Source organism: Bubalus bubalis, chromosome 5 (assembly GCF_019923935.1).
Source record: "Bubalus bubalis isolate 160015118507 breed Murrah chromosome 5, NDDB_SH_1, whole genome shotgun sequence".
NCBI classification, from domain to species: Eukaryota; Metazoa; Chordata; class Mammalia; order Artiodactyla; family Bovidae; genus Bubalus; species Bubalus bubalis.
In genome coordinates this window covers 100,067,181-100,092,977 of record NC_059161.1, presented here as the reverse complement: position 1 = coordinate 100,092,977, position 25,797 = coordinate 100,067,181, and the positions used below count along the sequence as shown (strand labels likewise).

At 37.6% G+C, this 25,797-nt stretch overlaps 1 long non-coding RNA gene across 1 annotated transcript in view; it reads left to right on the top strand.

Moving 5' to 3' along the window:
- Positions 1–25,364, top strand: part of LOC123333773 — a 148,476-nt gene extending 123,112 nt beyond the window's left edge. Inside the window, exons 2-5 of the long non-coding RNA XR_006551324.2 lie at positions 16,332–16,400; positions 18,744–18,833; positions 24,009–24,068; positions 24,724–25,364. This is a non-coding gene — a long non-coding RNA (uncharacterized LOC123333773). The remainder of the gene's footprint in view (positions 1–16,331; positions 16,401–18,743; positions 18,834–24,008; positions 24,069–24,723) is intronic.
- The last annotated feature ends 433 nt before the right edge of the window (positions 25,365–25,797 follow it).

The following is a 25,797-nucleotide window of genomic DNA, read 5'->3' as shown; positions in this document are numbered from 1 at the left end:
TTTTCTGGCAGGTTCTTTAGGATTTCCTGGGTATAGTATCATGTCATCTGCAAACAATGACAGTTTAACTTCTTCTTTACCAATTTGGATTCCCTTTATTTCTTTTTCTGCCCTGCTTGCCACAGCCAGGACTTCCAAAACTATGCTGAATAAAAGTGGCGAGAGTGGACATCCTTGTCTTGTTCCTGCTCTTAGAGAAAATGCTTTCAGCTTTTCACTATTCAGTATGATGTTAGCTGTAGGTTTATTGTATATGGCTTTTATTATGTTGAGGTTATGTTCCCTCTGTGCCCACTTTCTGGAGAGTTTTTATCATAAATAGGTGTTGAATTTTGTCAAAATCCTTTCCTGCATCTATTGAGATAATTATACGGCTTTTAATCTTTAATTTATTAACATGGTATATCACACTGTTTGATTTGTAAGTATTAAAGAATCCTTTTGCCCCTGGGATAAATTCCATGTGATCATGGTGTATAATCCTTTTAATTTGTTGTTGGATTTGGATTGATAGTATTTTGTTGAGGACTTTTGTATGTATGTTCATTAGTGATACTGACTAAAAAAAGATATACAACTTGAGAGTTGTGAGTTAAGTTTTATTGGGGGCAAAATGAGGACTGCAGGCCGGGAGGCAGAATCTCAGATGGCTCTGAGAGACTGCTCCAAAGTAGCAGTGGGGGAAAGACAATATATAAGGTTTTGGTGAAGGGGGAGTTCAATACCATGAAGCACTCATTTTACAAAAGGCTTTTTGTTGGTCATGAGGATCTGATATCACCATGAAGGAAGTTAGTGCTTCTCTAGATATGAGGAGATGCAAGGATTGAGATCATAAAATCTGTCCCTAAAAACATCCAACTATCTAAAGACCTGTCCCACCAGATTCCCTGGAGCACAGAGTGCCTCACTCCGCCCTGAACTCCCTCAGAGGGTGTTGGAGGTCAACAGCTACAGCAGCATGGGGTTCAATCTCCACAGAGGCAGATGGCAAATGCATTTGTTGTTCAGTCATTGGCAATGCTCTTGGTAAGTGCCAATTTGTAGTTGACAGTGATATTGGCCCATAATTTTCTTTCTTTCTTTTTTTTTTTATTTGGTCTGGTTTTGGTATCAGGGTGATGGTGGCCTCATAGAACAAGCCTGGGAGTTTTCCTTCCTCTGCATAATCTCCCTGTTCTGCATTAGCAAGCCTGTGAATCACAATCAAAAAGTCAGAAATTGTGAAAAAAATTATTATATTTCTTTACGACTTTTTAGAAATGAAGAAACAATATATTCTTGAAAATATGTAGCTAGCACAATTAAGAGAACAATTTAGTTTAATTTTTAATCAAAGAGTTTGGGAAAAATGATGTGTTTTGTACTATGGTTAGTTGTGAGAATACAGCCCCATACCTCCAGTTACAGATATATAAACATTCTTAAATACATACATGCTACAATATAGATGAGCCTAGAAGACATTATGTAAGTGAAGTAAGCCAGAGATGAAGGAACAGATATTGTACAATTCTAACTACATGAGGTATCTCGGGTAGTCAAATTCAGAGAAAGAAATTAGAATGTTGGTTGTTAGGGGCTGAAGAGAGAACAAATGATTATTGTTTAACAGTACAAAATACTTTCTGTTTGGAAAGATGAAAATAGTTCTGGAGGGGAATGGAGGTCATGGTTACACAATAATGTAAATGAACTAAGTGCTACTGAAGTGTACACTTCAAAATGGTTAAAATGCTGAAATTTATGTTACATATTCCTCCAATTTAAAAAAATTCTGTGTTGAGAACCAAGTTTTCTATATTCACTGAACCAAATATAATAGAGACAAGATATGAAACTTTGAGTTGTTAAATGTATTAACAACAAGATGGTAACTATACCTGGGAAGAATAAAACTAGAGAAATCTGATCAAGGTCCATAGTGTTCTAATATGCAGATTACTCACCTGATTCTTACTTCTACCTTTTGATTCCTGGACGCCTGTATTCCAGGTACAGAAGTGATTTCACTGTATGTCCACATGTTTGAGTCATGTATCAAATCCTATTGGAAAGCACCACATTCTTGTAGAATATTTTCTTCAAGATTAGAGTTAAACTCAGCTTTCAGTAGTCTAGTTCTTAATTCTCCCAAGTCAATTCCTTTGTTTGCTGGGATTGGAGATTGGAATGTCAGAACAACTCCAAACAAACACTCAAGCCAACACATTCAAGCTCAAGTGAGGGTGTCAATATTGTTGACTATAAAGCCCTAAATATGAATCTCAACCATTAAAATTCCCAAGAAGCTTTCTGCTTTCTCTCTTTGCCTCAGGGTTGGGCAATAACACTTTTACTTGGTCCTTGCCTGGTGGCTCAGAGGTTAAAGCGTCTGCCTGCAATGCGGGAGACCTGGGTTCGATCCCTGGGTCGGGAAGATCCCCTGGAGAAGGAAATGGCAACCCACTCCAGTATTCTTGCCTGAAGAATCCCATGGACGGAGAATCCCATGGACGGTGGAGCCTGGCGGGCTACAGTCCACAGGGTCGCAAAGAGTCCGACATGACTGAGCGACTTCACTTTCACTTTCACTTACTCTATGTACCCTCTCTAGTATTGCCAAAAGTAACAAATTATGCCTGAATTCCTATTTAATTACCACTGTCAGCACAGTGACAATGTACCATGGATATTTCATCTCCTAGGATTTTGTCCTATACTTTCCAAGCCAACCCTAGAGATAGTTTCATAATCATAATATCACTGCATGTCCAAGATTCAGTTCAGTTCAGTCACTCAGTCGTATCCGACTCTGCGACCTCATGAATCGCAGCACGCCAGGCCTCCCTGTCCATCACCAACTCCCGGAGTTCACCCAGACTCATGTCCATGGAGTCAGTGATGCCATCCAGCCATCTCATCCTCTGTCATCCCCTTCTCCTCCTGCCCCCAATCCCTCCCAGCATCAGGGTCTTTTCCAAGGGGTCAACTCTTCGCATGAGCTGGCCAAAGTACTGGAGTTTCAGCTTTGGCATCATTCCTTCCAAAGAAATCCCAGGGCTGATCTCCTTCAGAATGGACTGGTTGGATCTCCTTGCAGTCCAAGGGATTCTCAAGAGTCTTCTCCAACACCACAGTTCAAAAGCATCAATTCTTTGGTGCTCAGCCTTCTTCACAGTCCAACTCTCACATCTATACATGACCACAGGAAAAACCATAGCCTTGACTAGACGGACCTTTGTTGGCAAGGTGATGTCTCTGCTTTTGAATATGCTATCTAGGTTGGTCATAACCTTCTTTCCAAGGAGTAAGTGTCTTTTAATTTCATGGCTGCAGTCACCATCTGCAGTGATTTTGGAGCCCAGAAAAATAAAGTCTGACACTGTTTCCACTGTTTCCCCATCTATTTCCCATAAAGTGATGGGACCGGATGCCATGATCTTCGTTTTCTGAATGTTGAGCTTTAAGCCAACTTTTTCACTCTCCACTTTTACTTTCATCAAGAAGCTTTTTAGTTCCTCTTCACTTTCTGCCATAAGGGTGGTGTCATCTGCATATCTGAGGTTATTGATATTTCTCCTGGCAATCTTGATTCCAGCTTGTGTTTCTTCCAGTCCAGCGTTTCTCATGATGTACTCTGCATATAAGTTAAATAAACAGGGTGACAATATACAACCTTGACGTACTCCTTTTCCTATTTGGAACCAGTCTGTTGTTCCATGTCCAGTTCTAACTGTTGCTTCCTGACCTGCATACAAATTTCTCAAGAAGCAGATCAGGTGGTCCTTACTCTATTTCTACTGAAAGAAAAGGATATTCATTCTTTTGTCAAGTATATAGATAACCCAACCTAGATAACATAGGATGACTCATGGAATTAAAGCACTAAATGGAATTCCAGAAGAGAAATAGATCAACTTTAAAAGAAATGATTGTACAGCATTTTATGAAAAGCCCATCAATAGAGCTATAGGCAAAGTGACAGTTAATAATAGATAAGAAAATACTTGGGGTTAGTAGCAGGGAGAAATTGCTACTACACTAATGGAATAAATGGAAGGAACTGTTATTAGAGCCTTAGAGAAATCTCCAGTTGTAGATAAGGACTATCAGAGATGAGCTGTGACCTTTGGTAGAGAAACTCATCTTTTGACACAAAGCCCAGAGAGGAGAGATCAAAGATATAAATGTTTCTATCTCTCCTTCCCCCTACTATGTTATCTCCTGCTGATCCTTCTTAATGATTAAACAGAATTCAAACCCAAGGTGCAAGGGAACCACCAGGATCGTATTCCTACACCACACCTGGGATACAAGTAGGTAGAGAAAGAACAGATCTAGAAGAACAAAAGAGATTATACCATCTGTTCTCATTATCCATGGCTTTTGCATCTGCAGGAATGGAAGGCTGACCATGGGACTGTAGTGTCCATGGATTTTGGATCCAAGGCAAGTCCTGGAACCAATCCCCTGAAGATACTGAGGGATAACTGTAATCAGCACAGTTATCTTTCCTTTTCTTGCATGCAACTGCACACCTGGCAGTATTCACAAAATAATGTTTTCTTGTGAATTCTGTGTGCTGAAACTTAGATGTATAGAAGCAGGAAACTAATCCTCATTTTGTTCCCAAACTTTAAACTTAAAAGTTAAGTACCTCAGTTGGGACTTCACAATTTCATGTATATGTTCTATGAGTTCTTCAGGGAGATACGCAGGCAGAATAGTTCATCAGTGAAAGTGTATTTTTCTTTCTCCCTTTCTTGCAAAACAATCAGGGAAGAAGAGTGCTAAATTATATTGATTAACAAAATTATCATGACTTTAGTAACTCCTATGGGGCAGCAATTGGAAATAAGTCATCAGATACACATCCCCAAAGAGTTTTCTTATTATGCTACTTTCTTTTCTTTGATATCTGGGATATAATAGAATAAAGATAGAAAGTTTTATGAAATAATACACATTAGCAAATACATTTTTATCCATTTTAAATCAAGATCACCTAGTTGGAAAGAGAATTAAGAAAGTTTCTGTAATCTAGCAAGGAAACTATAAATCAACTCCTATACACATTTCTCAATATGTACTGTGTACTCCTCAGTATATGACTTTCTTGAAAGACAATAAACCTATTACATACATCTTTTTAAAGTTAATTAACTGACAATATTAATAACCATTGTCATTTATGAGTCTACATACTTATTTGCAAATAAAAGAATCATTGTGGCATGTTTAAGCAGAACAGCAATTAAAAAAAAAATATTAAGCAACGCAAAGTTCACTTGGTGAGAAGAAAAGATTAGAACTTTGACACTACACAGCCCAAAAAAACATGAATTACAGCTCAATAGTGTTCCTGCAATGACCCTGCACACCCAGGGAGTGAACACATTAGCTCATTTTGTTGACAAGGGGCACAGAACTTCAGAACCTCTTGCAATCTACCCCCTAAAGCTGACTGCCTTTGCCACCATCCTCTTTGAAAAATGAATTTGAGACACCTGCTCCCTCACATTATTTTCTTCTAAACAAAATCTCACACTAGTATTTCTGGTTTATAGACCTGATCCACGTATCTGCACACTTTCAAGTATACCAGGAAAATAAGTTTCTGATATCTATCTTGGGGGAGAAGACAGCAACCGCAGTAAATTTGACAAATCTGGAAAGATTACCCAAAAGAATATATGTATAGTATGAAGGAACTTAGAGTAAACAGCTGTCAAAATCCTGCTTTAACAAATAAAATCCTCTCTTAAGGAAAGAGACCAAGTGTAGCAAATGAAAATGAAATATGGTTAATAAGAAACTTTTACTACTGTCAGGAAGACTTCAAGGATAGACATCGCTGATTCAGATCTGAAAGTCCTTGTGACATTAGTTTCTCCTGATTTTCAAGCTATTCCATGGGGATAAAGAGCAATCCAAAAATGCAGAAATGTTATTTCAAATCAAGCCACTTCAGTGATGATATGGGCATACAAAATACAAGTTTTACTTTAAAGTCAGAGGAAAAATACTTTAAATGTCGTAGAGATTTAGGAGACCTAGAAAGGAAACTCATATCTCCTTCCTTGTGTTCTATGACAGGTAGTTTAAGATTGAAATATAATCAGCTATACAGGTTACCTAAAGCTGTGTATATGTCCACATATATCTGATGTATGTTGGAAACCTGTTTTCTCCTAGAATTTCTTAAAAAGTACAAACATAACTGAAGACTCCACCATTTAGTGGAAAAATTCAAATTGAAAAAAGAAAAGCCTAAAAGACAAATTCATATCCAGTATAGGGCTCACTTGTAAGCTCAGCTTCAAGAGAAAAAGCAAATATAATAATAAAACAATGGTGAATTGTACTGAAGAAATTCTCATTGTACTGAAGAAATTAATAAGAGTAAATTATCTTTATTTCTTCAAACTATTTTGGAACGCTTACTATAAGCTAGATGCACTGACAGATATGAGGGTGAAATATATTTAAGTAATTGATTGCATGCAAGCTAATCATAGGTTTTGACATATTATGGAATGCATTTAGTAATTTAAAAAATTATACTTAGAAACTTCTTTCTGTCAAAATTTGCTCAGTTTTCTTAAAGAAGAGACAAGTTGTTTCTAAAATTTATATGGGGAAGCAAAGGACTGATGACAGTTTAAAAAATATTGAAAAATAAATACAAAGTTGGAGAACTTACATGATTTTCAAGCGATGCAGTATGAGATAGAGTAATAACAGACAAGTAGGACTAGTGAATAGAGTGCAAAACATTCTCATCAACAGACGAATACATGGCCATTTGATTTGCAACAGAATTCATTGGTGAAAAAGACGTTTCTAGCCACAAAGGCCACAAATGCTTGAGATGAAAAAGTACTTGAACTTTTTTATTTCTCCCTGTGTGCTTAGTTGCTCAGTCATGTCCGACTCTTTGTGACCCCATGGACTGTAGCCTGCCAGGATCCTCTGTCCACAGAATTTTCCAAGCAAGAATACTGGAGTGGGTCACCATTTCCTTCTCTAGGGAATCTTCCCAACCTGGGGATTGAACCCAGGTCTCTAGCATTGCAGGCAGATTCTCATCCCTGTCTGAGCCACCAGGGATGAACCATTTCTCCATAAGCAGAAATTAATTCATACATACAATAAGTTTAGATATAAAAGATAATACTTCAAAATTAATAGAAGAATACAGTGGAGTATATCTATGCTATGGTATTATTTATCGAATACTGCACACTAAATCATCCTAAAACTTTTTACCTTAAACAACAATAAGTATTAATTGATATCTGTTATGGATTCTACTGGTCAGGTTTTCAAGGGCAGCTTTGTTGGGTTCTTTCAAGGGATTACAATTGCATGTTTTCTGGAGTTGTACTTATGTTAGATGTAAACCCATTCCCATTATTCAGTGTATTGTGCTCATTATATTTGTTTTAATAATCAAACAATAATACATGTTTATAGGTTCTCCATTATTTTTATGTAATCATACTAATATTACTCTTTAAAGAATATGTATTTTTACATAGAAGTTCAATGTGTTTTGTATAATGATACAAACTGTTTATTTTATTCCTGCGTGTTATAGTATTTGTGTCTATCTCCCCAACACACAGTGAGATCTCCAAGGGCATGCATAGTTTTTCATGATTCCTTATATTTTTAGTGCATGGTTCACATAAGCTTTTAACGTTTGAGAAATAAATGATGGGACACATCACAGTTACAACCCAGAACACTGATTTTCATGGTGACATCTCAGAGATCATGGGAAGTTAGAATTGAGACAGACAGTGGTGACCTTGCCATAGAGTCCCTCAGCAGCTTCATGTTAGGAACTCTCTTTTCTATAGCGTATAAAGTATGCTTTTAACACAGATGTTTCCCCCAGAAGAAAGTAGGTATCTCCATTCAGAGGAAAAAAACACTGATAAAACTTTTCAAAAGACAAAAGTGATAAAACTTTTCAAAAGGCAAAATGTGTACTGTCCAAAGTGGTTCTTTATGCAGCACATATTCCCATCGTAGCAGGCACCCCACTCACTGTTCAATTGCTATAAAAATATTAAATTCAGTTTTATAAGAACTGGAAAAGGGATAGACCTGGAAGTTTACTGATTATTTAAAGATTAAGAATGAAAGACATGAAGACAGGAATGAGCAAACTTGTGCTTAAGAGAGGAGGGGGGACAGACATTAGAATGACACTAGAAAGCATTATTTTGATTTGGCTGTCAGATTGCTTTCAAGTTTTCCAATCCATTTTTCTTAACTATTAATAATTTGTGTAGAAAATCCTAAGTAGTTTTTATTAAATCATCTGTCAGCACTATACAGAATGATTTCAGTAGACATTCAAATAAAATCATCTAACCTATGAGGGCTAACAAATTAATTTTTTTTACTCAATTCTAGAGGGATTCAAACTGCTATGTCAGAAATGATGTAGAGCAATCCTAATGCATTTTTAAGGAATAAATAGGTTCTAAATTAGTGAAGTGCTAGCTTGAACACTATGATAGCCCATTAGATCTTTTTATACTATGGCATTGGCATCTCTGAAGATCATAGTTAACTAAAATCTTATCTTAGATCTTTTCATCCCTATAAGCTTGTATTAAACTTTTAGTGTTTCTCATTGTACTGAAGAATTTATTTACAGGGCAGCAATAGAAAAACAGACATAGAGAACAGACTTATGGACATGGGGTGAGGGGAGCAGAGGGTGAGATGTATGGAAAGAGTAACATGGAAACTTACATTGTCATATGTAAAATAGATAGCTAACGGGAATTTGCTGTATGGCTCAGGAAACTCAAACAACGGCTCTGTATCAACCTAGAGGGGTGGGGTGGGGAGGGAGATGGGAGGGAGATTCAAAAGGGAAGGGATTTATGTATACCTATGGCTGAGGTTTGACAGAAAAAAAAATTCTGTAAAGCAACTATCCTTCAGTAAAAGAATAAATTAAAAAAAAATCCTTATTTACTTTTTCACTCCCATACATAATTTGAAAATGTATGTTCTCAGTTGTTCTTAGACAAATTAATGTATTTCACACTCTACAATCCCATTAAGAGTAAAAACACAAAAAGGTGTTAGAACGTAAAACTGAAAAATAGCACAGCACAAAGCTTAAGATATAAGTGCAGAGAAGTATGGAGAAAGGACTTGAGGAAAATCCAGTGGTATGATACTAATTCGAATAAAAGTTTTGTTTTGTTGTTGTTTTTTTAAGAGTCAAGTTTTGACTTGGCCTGGAAGAGCATGCCTAAGTTGGAAAGGGTGCAAATACAGGAGAAAAAAAGACATCGCAAGCTGTGTACTTATGAGTTAAAGGAAATGCTGACAAAAATGAGCAAATTTGTTGTCAATAGAAGTAATATTATGAAGCATGGTTGTTAATATCTACTGATCATCTGCTATATTCAAAACACTTGCTTAGTGATTTACCTTCATTATATCAATCCACTTAATTATTAATCACATTTTTAAAATTATGGCACCAAATCCAGAGAAATGAAATAATTTGGATAATGTCAATAACTGGTAATTTAGAAGTCAAATTTCAGGGTTTCAAACCTTATATATTTTACTGCAGAATTCAGATTTTAAAACATAATATAGTCTTTAAATTTTATTTAATCACAAGCAGATGGGTATTAGATGCTTTCCTCTGAAAAAAATTTTAATGCTTCATTTGATATTAGTCAAAATTCATTGAATCAAAGTTTATTTTTCTTTAATTATGATTATTAGAGGACATATTTTAGCATCTCTATTTGGTAATAGTACCCTTGATGTCTTGAATATCTACTCACCTCTGAATCACCTGCATGCCTCTGCACATCTCTGCACAGTGTCTTGATTGCAAAAAAGTCACTGGTGACGAATTGAGAGTCTCTAACCTAAAGGAAATAAAGGGGATGCAATGCTAAATTCTGGAGATATTCATAAGATAAAAGCAACAGTGTTTTTGAAAAATCTGGTATAAATTGTGAGTTATGAAAACAGGAGCTTTGTTTGGAATATTCAGAAAGATAGTTTTTCTCTTTTGAAGAAGGGGAAGGCTGTGGACCTTGCTTCCATCACCAGTCACATCCACAACTGGGTGTTGTTTTTACTTTGGCTCCGTCTCTTCATTTGTTCTGAAATTGTTTCTCCACTGATCTCCAGTAGCATATTGGGCACCTACCAACCTGGGGAGTTCATCTTTCAGTGACCTCCCTCAAAAGATCCCATGTATGCACCGCTACACTCAGAGCCCCCAACCCTGCAGCAGGCCACCACTGACCCACACGTCTGCCGGAGACTCCCGGACACCCACAGGCAAGTCCGGGACAGTCTCTTGTGGGGCCATTGCTCCTTTCTCCTGGGTCCTGGTGCACAAGGTTCTGTTGTGCCCTCCAAGAGTCTATTTCCCAGTCCAGTGTAAGTTCTGGCAGCTCTATGGTAGGGTTAATGGTGACCTCCTCCAAGAGAGCTTATGCCACACCCAGATCTGCTGCACCCAGAGCCCTGCAGCAGACCACCGCTGACCCATACCTCCACAGGAGATGCTCAAACACAGTTCTGTCTCAGTCTCTGTGGGGTCCCTGGGTCCTGGTGCTCACAAGGTTTGTTTGAACCCTCTGAGCATCTCTGGCAGGAATGGGGTTTGATTCTAAACATGAATTCGCTCCTCCTACCATCTTGCCAGGGCTTCTCCTTTGCCCTTGGATGTGGGGTATCACCTCACAGCTGCTCCAGTGCCTACCGTCTTACTGGGGTTTCTCTGACCTTGGACGTGGGGTACCACCTCTTGGCCGCAGGCCACTCCAGTGCTGCACAGCCACTGCATGCCGCTGGAATGTCAGGTCCATGAAGCAAGGCAAATTGGAAGTGGTCAAACGGGAGATGGCAAGAGTGAATGTTGACATTTTAGGAATCAGCGAACTAAAATGGACTGGAATGGGTGAATTTAACTCAGATGACCGTTATATCTACTACAGTGGGCAAGAATCCCTTAGAAGAAAGAGAGTAGCCATCACAGTCAGCAAAACAGTCTGAAATGCAGTACTTGGGTGCGATCTCAAAAAACGACAGAATGATTTCTATTTGTTTCCAAAACAAACCATTCAGTATCACGGTAATCCAAGTCTATGCCCCAACAAGTAATGCTGAAGAAGCTGAAGTTGAACGGTTCTACAAAGACCTGCAAGATCTTCTAGAACTAACACCCAAAAAAGATGTCCTTTTCATTATAGGGGACTGGAAATCAAAAGGAGAAAGTAAAGAAACACCTGGAGTAACAGGCAAATATGGCCTTGGCGTATAGAATGAAGCAGGGCAAAGGCTAATAGTTTTGCCAAGAGAACGACCTGGTCATAGCAAACACCCTCTTTCAACAACAGAAGCAGAAGATATTAAGAGGTGGCAAGAATACACAGAAGAACTGTACAAAAAAGATCTTCATGACCCAGATAATCACAATGGTGTGATCACTGACCTAGAGCCAGACATCCTGGAATGTGAAGTCAAGTGGGCCTTAGAAAGCATTACTACGAACAAAGCTAGTGGAGGTGATGGAATTCCAGTTGAGCTATTTCAAATCCTGGAAGATGATGCTGTGGAAGTGTTGCACTCAATATGCCAGCAAATTTGGAAAACTCAGCAGTGGCCACAGGACTGGAAAAGGTCAGTTTTCATTCCAATCCCAAAGAAAGGCAATGCAAAAGAATGTTCAAAATACCACACAATTGCACTCATCTCACATGCTAGTAAAGTAATGCTCAAAATTCTCCAAGCCAGCCTTCAGCAATACGTGAACCGTGAACTTCCTGATGTTCAAGCTGCTTTTAGAAAAGGCAGAGGAACCAGAGATCAATTTGCCAACATCTGCTGGATCATGGGAAAAGCAAGAGAGTTCCAGAAAAACATCTATTTCTGCTTTATTGACTACGCCAAAGCCTTTGACTGTGTGGATCACAATAAACTGTGGAAAATTCTTCAACAGATGGGAATACCAGGCCACATCATTTGCCTCCTGAGAAACCTATATGCAGGTCAGGAAGCAACAGTTAGAACTGGACATGGAACAACAGACTGGTTCCAAATAGGAAAAGGAGTACATCAAGGCTGTATATTGTCACCCTGCTCACTTCACTTATATGCAGAGTACATCATGAGAAATTCTGGGCTGGAAGAAGCACAAGCTGGAATCAAGATTGCTGGGAGAAATATCAATAACCTCAGATATGCAGATGACACCACCCTTATGGCAGAAAGTGAAGAGGAACTAAAGAGACTCTTGAGGAAAGCGAAAGAGGAGAGTGAAGAAGTTGGGTTAAAGCTCAACATTCAGAAAACTAAGATTGTGGCATCCAGTCCCATCACATTTATTGGCAAATAGATGGGGCAACAGTGGAAACAGTGGCTGACTTTATTTTGGGGGGCTCTAAAATCACTGCAGATGGTGACTGCAGCCATGAAATTAAAAGACGCTTCCTCCTTGGAAGGAAAGTTATGACCAACCGAGACAGCATATTAAAAAGCAGAGACATTACTTTGCCAACAAAGGTCCGTCTAGTTAAGGCTATGGTTTTTCCAGTGGTCATGTATGGACATGAGAGCTGGACTAAAAAGAAAGCTGAGGGCTGAAGAACTGATGCTTTTGAACTGTGGTGTTGGAGAAGACTTTTGAGAGTCCCTTGGACTGCAAGGAGATCCAACCAGTCCATCTTAAAGGAAATCAGTCCTGAATATTCATTGGAAGGACTGATGTTGAAGCTGAAACTCCAATACTTTGGCCACCTGATGTGAAGGGCTGACGCATTTGAAAAGACCCTGATGCTGGGAAAGATTGAAGGTGGGAGGAAAAGGGTACGACAGAGGATGAGATGGTTGGATGGCATCACTGACACAATGGACATGAGTTTGAGTAAACTCTGGGAGTTGGTGATGGACAGGAAGGCCTGGCATGGTGCAGTCCATGGGGTTGCAAAGAGTCGGACACTACTGAGCAACTGAACTGAAGGCTATGGGTGAAATATGAATTGGTTTGGAGACACAGATCACACGTACATTTTAGACCTATTAGGTCTGATATGGTTAAATCCAAGTAGACTTTTCAGGAAAGCATTTGGAATTTGAAAGATATGCCCTTGGAATTCACTACAACAGATGATGGTAATTAAAGCTTATGCTACATGCATGCACCAAGACGATACAGAGGAGAATAGAGAGAGAAGGATCAAGTACTGAGACATGGATAATCCCAAGGTTGAACAGTTTGGGAAGGAGAAGAAGTGAAGAAGTGTCAGTCACTCAGTCATGTCTGACTCTTTTCAACCCCATGGACAGGCTCTTCTGTCCATGGAATTCTCCAGGCAAGAATACTGGAGTGGGTAGCCTTTCCCTTCTCCAGGGGATATTCCCAAACCAGAGATTGAACCCCAGTCTCCTGCATTGCAGGCAGATTCTACCGAATGAGCCACTTGGGAAGCTAAAGTTTGGGAAGCAATGGAAATTGTCAAAAAGTAGACTATGAGGGAAGAAAAGGGAGGAAAAAATGACCTGGAAAACAATCATAGCAACACAGTCCACAAGAAAGCAAGAATATGGTACCTCTGAAGCTGTGTAGGAAAAATACATTTTCCTTTGCTCTCTTGCTCACAGTACTTCTGACATATGTATGAATTTTTTTTTCTGCATTGATCAATTCAATTCAGTTCTGATATTACCTACCTGGAGATAGTGTCATATTCCACAAACTGAGTTCAGTTCCACAAGACCATACCACTTCAGATACCAATTGTCACTTGCTCTTCTGACTAGCTATAAATCAGAGTTCTCACAACCCTCTATGGGTTTGATAATTTGCTAGAAATGCTCACAAAACTCAAGGAAACACTTATGATTACTGGCTTATTTTATAATAAGGGATATGATCCCCTGGAGAAGGGAATGGCAACCCAATCCAGTATTCTTGCCTGGGGAATTCCATGGGCAGAGGAGCCTGGCTACAATTCACGGGGGCTCAAAGAATGGGACACAGCTGAATGAGTGGTTATTATTAAATTATGATGAAAGTTACACATGAACAGCCAGATAAAAGGATACATAGGGTAAAGTTAAGAAGGATCCCAAGTGCAAGAGCTTCTGTTCCCATGGAGTCATGGGGATATGTGTTCACTGGCCCCAAACACCGGAAATTTTTATGGCGCTTTCATCATGTAGACATGGTGATTAACTCAATTTCTATCTCCTCTCCTTTCTCTGGCATATGAGGGTGAGGCTGAAAGTACCAAACTTCTAATCATGGCTTGATCTTTCTGGTGACAAGTTATTCAGGAGCCAATCAAGTTTTGTTCTAACTTCATTAGAACAAAATTTTTCCTACCACCGAGAAAAATACAAAGGATTTAGGAGCTCTGTGTCAGGAATAGAAGTTCAATAAATATGCCTAGTAAGAAAAAGTTGTCATAAAATGTGAAATTCTACTGATATTATGAGGAAGATAAGAATCATTTGTTGCTACAAATGGCATTATTTCATTCTTTTTAATGACTGAGTAGTATTCCTATGTGTACACACACATATACATACATACACACACTACCTCATCTTCTTTATCCATTCATCTGTTGATGGAAATTTAGATTGCTTTCATGTTTTTGGCTATTGTAAACAGTGCTGCAATGAATATTGGGCTACATGTAGCCTTTTGAGCAATATTTTTTTCCAGCAATACAGATGGACCTGGAGACTATCATGCTAAGTGAAGTAAGTCAGACAAAGACAAATATCATATGTTACCACTTATATGCAGAATCTTTAAAAAATTATATAAATGAACTTACTTACAACACAGAAACAGACCCAGAAACTTAGAGAATGAATTTATGGTGACCAGAGAGGAAGGGTAGAACGTAGGGAGGGATAGATTGGGAGTTTAGGATTGACATATATACACTGCTATATTTAAAATAGATAACCAAGAAGGAAAAAGAAAAAGTCACTGGCTAAATGGCTCAATAACATAGTAGTCACTCCTGTTTACTAGCACTAGTTATAGTTTATCATGCTAACCTTAAACAGGATATTTTTAAGAGGCTGAGTAGATTCTATTTAACTTAGAAATGTGGAATTCATTATATAAAATTTGAAATTACTAATAACCATGCTTATACATGGTTTACAGACTATATAATATAAGTAGTTCAAGATATATACATATGTAAAAACATTTCTTTCTCTCCATATATATAATATAAAAGAGAGAGAGAGTGTGTGCTTTTATATACTACAAAAACATATCCACCAAATTCAGGATTGGGTTTACCATCAGAAAGTGAGAGTGCAAGTGAGAGTCACTCAGTCGTGTCCAACTGTTTGCAACCCCCTAGACTATACAGCCCATGGAATTCTCCAGGCCAGAATAATGGAGTGGATAGCCATTCCCTTCTCCAGAGGATCTTCCCAACAACGGGATCAAACTCAGATCTCCTGCATTGCAGACGAATTCTTTATCAGCTGAGCCACCTATCACCAGAGAGGAAAAAAAACATGGAATCAGGGTATAAGAAGAAAATCTGATCTCCTTTACATCTTGCAAAGACATTTTCATTATTAGTCACTTTCAGGTTCTCCTGGTGGCTCAGATAGTAAAGAATCTGCCTTCAATGTGGGAGATCCGGGTTCGATCCCTGGGTCAGGAAGATACCCTGGAGAAGGGAATGGCAATCCACTGCAGTATTCTGGCCTGGAGAATTCCATGGACAGAGGAGCCTGGAGGGCTACAGTGAATGGGGTCCCAGAGAGTCAGACATGACTGAGTGACTATCATGCACACACATAGAGTCACTTTCACGGAGTAAGTCAAATACTGTTCCCCTAACAATAGCCCCATAAATACAACACGTCTATACCACAGGCAAGGCTAAGTTACTCTGCTTGGAAACAATAAGGGTGATGATACTGCGCTCCACATGCCCCAGCCCATTCTACTCAGCACTAAAAATCCTCAAATGATGCCAATGGAAGGAAATAAATCAAATGTATTATATAAAACACCCTGCTTACTAAACATGCAATAGCATTTTATTGTCCACTTGAGAGCCTAGCTAGTATTAAGAATTGTCCACAATAGTAAATATTCAGCAAGCTTCAGTTCATGCACACATAATACACAGGGTGCTCACGTACTCCATCTGATACATTACCTTTGATCCCTTTTATATATCCTGATTATTGTTAGTGTATAAACATAAAATTTTAAAGCAAATATTATTTATGTCTTAATGCACCTATAAAATCTATCCTACTAATTTAGAAATAAATAATATATGTTCTTACAGCTTTGGCCTGAACAATAAGGAAAAAAAAATTTTGAAAAAACTTCAAGAAGAATTTCTCACAAAGTTGAGGTAAGAAATATGCTTTTAATCACTATCATCATCTAGCCATGTTCCTACAATGAAATGATTTTATTGGCCAGGGATTCTCAGCAGAATAGCAAGGAAAAAGTGGCAGGTGTTCAAGCCTTAATTGAGTAGGTCAGGGCACAAATATCCTCAGCAGTAATTATGAGTGAATTAACTAAATTTTCCTTATGGTCTCACAGCAAATTTATCTTGCCTAGTTACTGCTCTAGCTATAAATTATTCCTTGAATCATAATGTCTTATATTGCCTGATAAAGGGTTGCACTGGCTTTGAAAATTGCAGGCTTCTGATAATAAAAGCATATTAAAGTTTAATTCAATACATACATCAAATTTGGTTATTGACAGCTAGCTCATTTATTCTTTCAAAACAAGAGGTTCTATGACTCTGTGCATCACCTGTCCTACAATCAGAATTTTAACTAAGATGCTGACCTGCCAATAACTTTCTAGAGTTATAAGAAACAACACCTGAAAAAGTTTTCATCTTTTGCAAGCTGCATCCTGGGATCAAAAGGTTTGAAAGTAAAAAGTTGCATTATGTAAGAATTGATGAAGCAGAATATTTCCATTTTATATTAATCACTATATAAGATGAATTGCCTTATTACTAGTGCATGTATCTCATCACTTGTAAGCTCTCATCTTTGAAGGGCACATATCACCTTTTCAAGGATTTTAAGAAATATTTAAACATGCATAGAGCCCAAGCAGTCATATAAAGTCGCTTCTGTAGAGTCAAGTTATTACATTTTAAACAGGAGGTACTTTCCACAATAAGGCATGGCAAACTCTAGTTTTAGATTGAATACTTCTGCAGGTGTTTTTGCTCTCATTTTAAATTTAATTATACTTAGCAAATCCAATGGCATGTTTTCAGCTGAGGGCAATGATGAGCTATTTTTTAGATCTAAAAACAATACGATGCACACATTTTCATATTTTATAATTTATGTAATCATAATTAGTCTGAAATTGTTACATTTGCATTTATATCTATTGGAGTTCAATTTTTCCACTTTACAGTTATGTATAGTGCTTTAATCCTATCTCTTGACCTTAGATTTTTACTAACATGCTTTATATTGCTTGTTTCTTAGCCATTTTCTAAAGTTTGGTCCCCAGACTTTCTCTAAGCTCTACCTAAAATTCTTCCAAAAGAATTCTATTCAATTCATAACCTAAAAGTATGGTTAAACTTGGATCATAGCAATTTTGCCATTATTGAATTTTCATGAAGGAAGATTATAAATATTTACCAGAATCATGGTAACTCATTTCTATTTTACAGACTAAAAAATTGTTGGAGATTTTAGCTCTGCACACTTGCTCACCTAAGTTCATGATATTGTAGGTTTCCTTTCAAAAGTCAAAAGCAAGTTAAATGGGTTTGCCTTCTAATAATTTCTCAATATCAATATTAGATTGAGAGAGGTTTTTAATGGGAATAAGGGGAAATATAAGGACTTCCCAGGTGGCTCAGTGGTAAAGAATCTGCCTGCCAATGCAGAAGACCTTTCAGTCCCTGCATCTGGAAGACCTCCTTCAGGAGGAAATGGCAACCCACTCCAGTATTCCTGCCTGAAAAATCCCATGGATGAGAGGAGCCTGGTGGGCTGCAGTCCATGGGGTTGCAGAAAGTTGGACAAGACTGAGCGTGCAAGCTCTGCACCACAGGAACCTGGGTTTTCTGCATTGCAGGCAGATTCTTTACCATCTGAACCACCAGGGAAGCCCAATAATAAATCAATAATAAATAACATTACACTAGGCAGGACTTACAAGTACATAAATTTGTGTTTTAGAATGGTTGTAGTAGTCATTTGTTCTATGCAGCATTTAACCAAACTTCATATTTGATGCACTCCTAAATATGTGATAAAAAGTATCTGCCTTTTGCTATTTCCCTTTCCCTGACAGCTGTGTCATGGGCATGTGGTCTAAGGTTGGACAACAATTATTCCTATCTGTTATTTTGATTTATAATGTAATAACAGAGGGACATTTTTTTAAAAAGATCAGAGAATATCCATGACAGAGCAACAAGAGTCAAAAATTGTTGAAAGTGACAAATGATGGTAGTTTTAGATAACTGAAAAATGTAGACCTGGTCTAGCTGTGTCTAGGCATGTTGTATCATCCCTGTGCTATGCTGTGCTTAGTCGCTTAAGTCGTATATGACCCTTTACAGCTCCACGGACTATAGCCCGCCAGGCTCCTCTGTCCTTGGGGATTCTCCAGGCAAGAATACTGGAGTGGGTTGTCATATCCCACTCCAGGGAATCTTCTCAACCCAGGGATCAAACCCAGGTCTCTGCCTTTGTAGGAGGATTCTTTACCATCTGAGCCACCAAGGAAGCCCAAGAATACTGGAGTGGGTTGCCAAGCTGTATCTAGGCATTCTGTATCATCCCAGGTTAGTATTTTCCTTTCTACATCTTAACTCTGCTTTTTCCTTGTTGAACTAATTAATTGATAAGTTCTGTTTTAGTGATGATCTCTAGCCATTTCCTATTAATTCTAGGAAAAGTTATGTATTTTTAGCTAGCTACTCAGACTTCTACAGTAAACTGTAAGGTTCTGATTTACTAGAATTATTACATATATTACTCATCAATTTACTTAGTGGTGTTAATGCTACCCACACCAAGAAGGCTTACTGGAGAGGAAAAATGTGTCCCCTGGGGAAAAAAAATCATGATATTATAACCAGAAGAAGGAACAGTAGAGGGGCTAGTAAGCAGAAACAACATATATTTATTAGCTTTGATAAAGAGTCTTCTAAACTACTTTTGCTTATATCCCCTTAAACGGAGCATGAGCAATTTCGGATTCTTGAGGTACAAAGCATGGGTGCATGTCCGGTGAGTCAGTATAGCTACTGGTTTTAAAGTTACAATGTACATTTTATTCAAGCTCACAATCTCTGAATATCCAGAAGAAAAAAATATATCTTCTTAAGTTTTATTGTATCATCACAATTTGAAAAAATGCTGTGCTCAAGTTGGTCATTTCAAGAAACTTGTATGATAAAAGGCATTGTTAAGAAATAAACATGATACACAGGACAACCGGTATATATTCCACATTTTGAAAACAATTTCATAGAATTTATTTTAACTCAACCAGTTAAAATGCCCCCCAAACCTTCTCATCCCAACAAAACATTCTGCTGTTCTTTAAATCTGAGTGAGATAAAAAGTAATAATGAGAAAATGAATTTATGTATGTTGCATAGTGCATTAAAGTTTTCACATGTATCATCCTACTAGAATATAAGCTACATGGGGGCAGGGTTTGTTTGTTTTTTTAAATTCTATATACCCAGTTTCTATAGAGTAATGAAAGAAAAAACAAATGTATAATTTTACTAGTATTAATTAACAAAATAAATTTCAGTTGCTGAGCTGAAAAGAAATATTTTGTTATCCATTAATCAATTATATACAGAGAGAAACTATATATATATATATGTTTTATAAAGAACCATGTATATATACATATATAGGTTCACATACCCATCGTAATATGTAAATATATATACATAAATATATATTTTATACATATACATATTTATTTCTTTGTAACTCCAACTTGTCTTTCTTCTTTATCATTCTGATTTGTGAAGAAGAACTTTAAAAGTTAGAAGGCCATTAATGAGTTTCTCAAGATATAGGAAGCTTACCAGTTATTCAAAATAAGGTAAAATAGAAACAGCAAACCTTTTAGTTAAATGGGAAACATAATGATAAATGGCTAAATTAAATTCTCAAAACTAAATAACAATCAATGCTTATTTCAGTCAAATAACCACTAGCTTTAGGGAGTATTTCTGTTTTCTGGATTGCAGTAATTTCATTATAAAGTAAATATACAGACCTGGAAATCTAGTCTCATGACCTCGAAGGGCACAGAGCCTAGGTTAGAGTTAGAAACAGCCTACCAGATGAAGTGTCCTTGCCACTGATTCTTAAGGAATTTCAAAGAAGAAAGAATGGAGAGAAATACTTCATGCAAAGGTCAGAAAGACATTACCTTCATGAAAGTTAAGAAAGGTGAAGTTTCTACTTATTTGGGGCAAACGTTTTGAAAAGGGGCTGAAATGAGTTTTCTGTCAGTAGTCTAAACAATTTACATGAAATCCATCTACAGCTGTGCTTCTCAGTGTAAATGGTACTGTCTCCAAAAGGAATTTTGAAAATTGGTGGTGATGATGTAGCCTTGTTAGTAGCACAGGATTGTGAAATACTCCTGGCATGTGGAGTGATGGGCAATGGGGATGGTGGGGACAGGAAAGATGGATATTCTGTAAAGTCCTGCCAGGATTGTCCTACACACACACACACACACACACACACACACACACACCCCACACACACACACACACCCACACCCCCGGCCAGGCCTTAATTTAGAAAAACAAACTAAACCAAACAAACACAAATAAAAGAAACTACTTATAACTACCTTAAACTAGAACCTTATTTTATAAATAAAAAAAGGTTTTTCATAATTTTAGTATACAGGAAATTTTCCAAGCATGCAATTAGCAGGTGAACTTAAATAGCTTTTTTGTTTTGTTTAGAACATTACCAGGTGAGTGCTGCTTGTGATACTTGAGTTGCTGATATAATGTTATAACATTCCCCATTTAAATCTTGTTGCTCCATCACTGCATTCATGTCCTAATCTTTTGCTACCCTGTGGACTGTAGCCCACCAGGCTCCTCTGTCCATGGGACTCTCCAGGCAAGAATACTGGAGTGGTTGCCCTGCCCTCCTCCAGGATCTTCCCAACCCAGGGATCGAACCTCGTCTCCTGCATTGCAGGCAGATTCTTTACCACTGAGTCACCGGGGAAACCCCTTAAGGCTTGCTGCATTCATGTAATTCTATATGTAGGCAAAAGTCTCTACTATATTAGTTTTTCCAGATACCTGTGCTCAGAAATTTGCATACTGAGGTACATATTCATTGTAAACTACTTTCCCTTTATATCTCCTTTATATTACAGTTTGGACCTTATTTTGTTGCTGTTTTTGTTTTTAATTATGTCAGTATGGTATGCATTTTTTATTTATTTATTTTTTAATTTTATTTTATTTTTAAACTTTACAATATTGTATTGGTTTTGCCAAATATCGAAATGAATTCACCACAGGTATACATGTGTTCCCCATCCTGAACCCCCCTCCCACCTCCCTCCCCATACCATCCCTCTGGGTTGTCCCAGTGCACCAGCCCCAAGCATCCAGTATCGTGCATCGAACCTGGACTGGCGACTCGTTTCATACATGATATTCTACATGTTTCAATGCCATTCTCCCAAATCTTCTCACCCTCTCCCTCTCCCACAGAGTCCATAAGACTGTTCTATACATCAGTGTCTCTTTTGCTGTCTCGTATACAGGGTTATTGTTACCATCTTTCTAAATTCCATATATATGCATTAGTATACTGTATTGGTGTTTTTCTTTCTGGCTTACTTCACTCTGTATAATAGGCTCCAGTTTCATCCACCTCATTAGAACTGACTCAAATGTATTCTTTTTAACGGCTGAGTAATACTCCATTGTGTATATGTACCACAGCTTTCTTATCCATTCATCAGCTGATGGACATCTAGGTTGCTTCCATGTCCTGGCTATTATAAACAGTGCTGCGATGAACATTGGGGTACACATGTCTCTTTCCCTTCTGGTTTCCTCAGTGTGCATTTTTAATCTAAATTTCCTAATAACTTCTTTTGAAGATGCAGATGTGAATTATACAAGTCTTCTCAAAAACCTGTAGAAACTAAATTTTCAAGGCACTATTACTTTTTATAAATAAAAAGATGATAGCTGCACGAAGCATGAGGAAGCATGTTATATTAACTGTTGAGAGTCACTTCATCCACCTGTGCCAGCTATGTCTTAGAAATGAGAGTAACTTTACAGTGGAGAAAATCTGACGAGCGTTGCCTCAGTCACGTGATCAAGGTTACCACCAACAGTGAAAGGTCGTATTGATAGTATGTTTCCTTTATCTGGTGTGTTGAAAGTGGTGCTTTACATCATATTTTTTCTCGCAGAACCCATCAGTCCAATCTAATTATGAGAGAAACCCCAGGAAAATTCCAGTAGAAGGGCATTCTACAAAACACTTGAAAACTGCCAGGGTCATCAACAACAAGGAATGTCTGAGAAACTGTCCCCGTCAAAAGGAGCCCAGGGAGACATGATGACGAAATGTCATGTGTCTTGAATGGGATTGTGGAACAGGAAAGGGCATTACAAAGGAAATCTTAATAAAGCGAATTCAGCTAATAATAATGTATCACTGAAAGTGAAAGTCACTCAGTGGTGTCCTACTTTTTGAGACCCCATTCTCCAGGCCAGCATACTGGAGTAGGTAGCCTTTCCATTCTCCAGGGGATCTTCCCAACACAGGGGTTAAACCCAGGTCTCCCCAGCTGAGCCACAAGGGAACCCCAAGAATACTGGAGTGGGTAACCTATCCCTTCTCCAGCAGATCTTCCTGACCCAGGAATTGAACCGGGGTCTCCTGCATTGCAGGCAGATTCTTTACTAACTGAGCTATCAGGGAAGCCCAACTATTAGTTCACAAACTGTAAGAAGCATACTGTTGTAATGCAAGATGTTAGCCATAGGGGAAAACTGAGTACAGGGTATGTGGGAATTCTGTATTATCTTCTCCATTTTTCTGTAAGTCTAAAACTTTCCTGAGAAATAAAGTTTGGTTTAAAAAAAAAAAAAGTCTTTTAAAAAAAGAAATGGCTAATTCTAACCTTAGAAGCATTTCCTTTTCTTGAAGTGGAAAAGGAAATGGCAACCCACTCCAGTATTCTTGCCTGGAAAACCCCATAGACAGAAATCTGACGGGCTACAGTCCATGGGGTCACAAAAGAGTCAGACAGGACTTAGTGACTAAGCAACCTTAAACAGTCATGGCAGGAGCCTTGACAAGAAGTTACTCTGAGTCCTGTTGGTCAATTGGTCCAGCCCAGCTGTGGCTGTTTTTAATAATATACAATTCTGGATATCTTTCCAAAGAGTGAGATACTCTCTAAAATTCTTAGAATTACCTCTGGGTTAATGGAAACGTATCACTCTACACAGGTGCCTAGAACTGCTGGTTGTTGGAGTGGACTGTGAAATGCACCTAAATCTGTGAAATGCCATGTTCATCTCCTTGTCAGCCTTGACTAAACTTTCCTATGCTGCTCCAGCTTTGCCATCCAAGAATATTATACACATTTATACTGAAACCCGGTGAATTATGGTGCATAATGATCTTGGGACCTGACAGAATGAACAGAGCGGGGACATCAGTGAATTTCTCTTTGCTTTAACTGAGACAAATAGCTTTATTTGGTTGTTTTTGTTCTAATTAAAGTCAATAAAATAGTTAGATGAAAGTGACTGCACCACATAACACATCAGATTCCTTCCAAATCTATGACATCTATGAATCCAAAAAATTCCCACCAGTAAATTCAAAACTTGGACGACTCTAGGCATATACAAACCCAAAACCATTCTGGGGAAAAAAGAGGGTTCTAAAATGGTATTTTTTATTTTTAAATTTAGTACAAAGCCTGAAATGCAGATTTTGTCATGAAATAATCTAGAGCCATCCATGCAGATGAGGTGAGTTGTATTTGTATTCTTCTAGCCTTAATCAGATAAAAACAATATTAGTGTCATTTTTTTCTTTTAAACCTCAGCTTCTTATATAATTGTTCTTTTCTACTCCTAGCAGTTAGATTATTTTTAGCATATTTTATAACAGTTTTAAACATTTTCATAAGAAAAAAGTAATAAAACATTGTAAATCTCTAGACGCCAGTAAATGATTTAAAGCCATGTATCTAAGAAATGGCTGTTTAATCAAAGGATTTCATTGCCATTTTCTATCTGAAGTGCTGAAGATGTCTGAAATACTTTATCAACCTGTTTAACAGCTGTCTGTAATCATAAATGTCTGTCACTTCACTGACATTCTAGTAAATTTTTATAACGTCTCTGTGTCAAGCCTGCAGATCCGTGCCAAGATAATCAGTTATCAGATTGAGAAATGTGTGGTTGATGATGAATCTTAGTCAACCAATACATTTTCTCTTCTTTCTGATGCCAGAAAATGGCTTCAAGCACTTCTTAAAAATCAGTAAGCAAGTAAGTTAATACATATGTAAATGTATAAATTCATAAACCTAGCTATTCCAGTGTTAACCAGAATAATTAATTATCCTCTTCTTCCTGTAAACTGAATATATCCAGTCTGTATGATTCTCTACTTATCCAGCAGGGAAATGGAACTCCCACCTCAGGAATAGAAGATTCACCACTGAGTGTTCTGACCTGGATTTTTGTCCATCTTCTAAAGTAGCCATAAGAACTCTCAGAATATCCAGGATCCTGAAAATACATTCTGGACAGGAAATATATAAACTAACATATGTTGTTAATTTAAAAGAGAATGTTTTCATAGGAAAGGAAACAGTAAAGAAATTTTATGAATCTATACAGTGATTAACAAGGGTTTTGGTAGAGTGAAATTACTTTTACTCATCAAATGTGTTGAAGAATCAAATGCAGGATAAACAAAGTGGGTTTTTGTTTTTTTGTTTTTTTTGACAGTGGGCAGTTTGTTTCTTAAAATCATGACCCCAAGGAAGAACTTTTTTGACTGAAAGCAAATGGATCAGAGAGAGATAAATTGCCTAATTTCCTTCTCTGTTTATATTTGATTTACTGAGAGGAGTTCTCCATCTTTGGGAGAATATCCCTATAAGGTGACAATTAATGGTAGTGCAAAAGTTATAGTTCTTAGTATAAAACCTGCCATGGACAAGAATTCTTGAAGATATGAATGGGAATATTAAAAATTTAGAAATGGTGCTTGATGCTCCACTAGATAAAATACTACCATGAATGGCTCTGAAATATAAGTTAGTGTTTCTTCTTGTTTCATTACATGTTTCTGTAGGGAGAAAGTATCCTTCATTGTCTATACTTGCCATATTCTTAATAAGAGTACAGATATCAACTGTGTATTTCTTGAATATTGCTAGAAAGCTTGTGTTAGAAAGTTCTGGATACAAGCTATAGCCTAGTCTTTCATATTTGTTCACAGGAAACCTAGAGTACTCATTGGATGGTAGGGTAGGGGTACCCTGGAGAGGAATTTCTTTGGTGTTAGAGAAAAGAACATGGCCTTTCTTATATTTTTAGGCCCTAACTTAATGACTTATATTTTTTTCTTCCTTTTAAAAGCATGTGTGCATGCCAAGTTGCTTCAGTCATGTCCTATTCTTTGCCACCCTATGGACTGTAGTCTACCAGGCTCCTCTGTCCATGGGGTTCTCCAAGCAAGAAT